The following is a 1870-nucleotide window of genomic DNA, read 5'->3' as shown; positions in this document are numbered from 1 at the left end:
TCACATGTATGTGGATATATCAGATACTTGAATGTGTAAAGGTTAGATGGGTATTTGATTTTTCATTTTTGTTCGCTCTGCATTGAGTGCTTTAGGTCGCAGTTGATAAATTATGAGGTGCAGGTGTATTACAATCAGATTTTGGAAGGTTATCAGTAGGAAAAGTGAGAGAATTTTATCAAACATATCTGCACAGATTTAATAATGATTTTACTTTTTTTTCCATCCATCCAGTCATATAATTGTATTTGTTATTCACTGAACCTTCTGGATTTCAGGTATTTGCTGTAAAGAAAATAATGCAAACTTCTAAGCCAAGAATTGTCTTCAAATCTTGCCTTATCTTCACTAACAGACAGCCAGACCAAATGCTGCAGGCGTTCGAGCTTCAGTCAACGAGCTTCATCTGTCGTACCGCCTGCTGATGTCTGGGACTGCCAGCAACGGGTGAATAGGATTGCAACATGATAGACGCCTTCCTTCCCTACATGCATTCGTACATGTCACCGCCTGACAATCCAACATGGTAAAAAACACACACACACACACACATTAAGCGGGAGTCATTCCTAAAGGTTTGGATGCAAAAGTTTTGCAAATCTTATCGCATGCTTTATTTTGGCTATTCCACTCCTAACTAATTTACTGTGTTCTGCTCAGCTTATTCAAATGAAAGATTTATTCTGATGTCAGAGCAGAATCACAACATCACAATGCAATGTATTGTGGAAATTGTGATAAAATGCTGTGTTGTTTTGGGTCTCTCACTCTATTCACTTGAGATGCAAAACTAGGAGAACCATTTTCCCTGGCTATTAAAAAATATCTGAGTTTGGTGTTCATTTTTAAAACCCACACCATTTGTATCATCATTTAATTTATTCACTATTTCAAAATGTTTATGTCTTTGCATTTATTCAGTATTTAATCTCTAATGCCTGTAAATTATGTGAATAACGTGTTCACTCCAGAACCAGAGAGATAAGACATTTGCAAATGTTAAAGCATACCTGTCTTGCCTTGTATGATAAAGTAATTGTTTATTTTTAAAAGTCCCCCCACCCCCACCCCAGAAATTATCTGCCAAACTATTCGTAACAGGTTCGCATGAATTTGGGTTAGAATTCAATTTGGGGTACCATGCATTAATTATATTTTTTTTTCCTGGAACATCACACCCCTGGAACATGTCATTATCTGGCAATACCAGGTGAGTGAAAAAAGCAGATAAACAGTTTTATTACTTTTTCATTCGTGGGATATCAGAACCTTGGACAGTAAACTCAAACTGATCTTTTGTCTTTTGTGCATGGCCATCTTTAGGTCCAAGTTTCAAAACTGAAGCAGCGAATAGAATCTGCATCACTTTCATGAGTGGTGACCTTGCTGTTGAGCAGAAGGAAGAAAGACATCTTTGTACTTCTTTCTACCTCCCGCGCCAATCTACATGGAGGCAGTGAACCCCGAGGTTGCACTGATTGCTTCAGCAAGTGCATCATATGACGTAGGTAAAAAGCAGCAGCGCAAAGGCACGCTATCATTTTTATTTTCCTCCTTTTTTATATCCTTCCCTGAGTGCTTGTCTATATATGGCCTATGCATGCGAGTAGCCCATTTTGTAAATGTGCATCCTTTTTGGAAATGGCAGGGGCTGGGAAATGGTGTGGAGGGGGTTGATGGGGTGGGAGTGGTAGTGAGGTGGCAGCCAAGGTGACTTTCACCATGCTAGATGGTTAATCGAGGGATACACAATTGTGTGAGAGATCAACATGTCCCAGCAGGTGATCTGCATTGCTAACGACCCATGGTGTGATCAGAATGAAGCAATACTGAAAATATTGGGAGTGCATGTGCAAAATGGCCTGAACAG

General features: G+C 39.4%; 1 long non-coding RNA gene across 1 annotated transcript in view; it reads left to right on the top strand.

Annotated features, from left to right (window-relative positions):
- LOC147021662 (uncharacterized) overlaps nt 1-1501 on the top strand; it is a 9098-nt gene extending 7597 nt beyond the window's left edge. Inside the window, exons 2-3 of the long non-coding RNA XR_015060593.1 lie at nt 356-447; nt 1324-1501. This is a non-coding gene — a long non-coding RNA (uncharacterized LOC147021662). The remainder of the gene's footprint in view (nt 1-355; nt 448-1323) is intronic.
- Nucleotides 1502-1870: the final 369 nt, after the last annotated feature.

This window comes from Eptatretus burgeri, chromosome 8, assembly GCF_056783735.1.
Source record: "Eptatretus burgeri isolate ZD-2024b chromosome 8, Ebu_testis_v1, whole genome shotgun sequence".
Lineage (NCBI taxonomy): Eukaryota > Metazoa > Chordata > Myxini > Myxiniformes > Myxinidae > Eptatretus > Eptatretus burgeri.
Note: the sequence above shows the minus strand (reverse complement) of the source record. Positions and strands in the feature narration are given on the sequence as shown.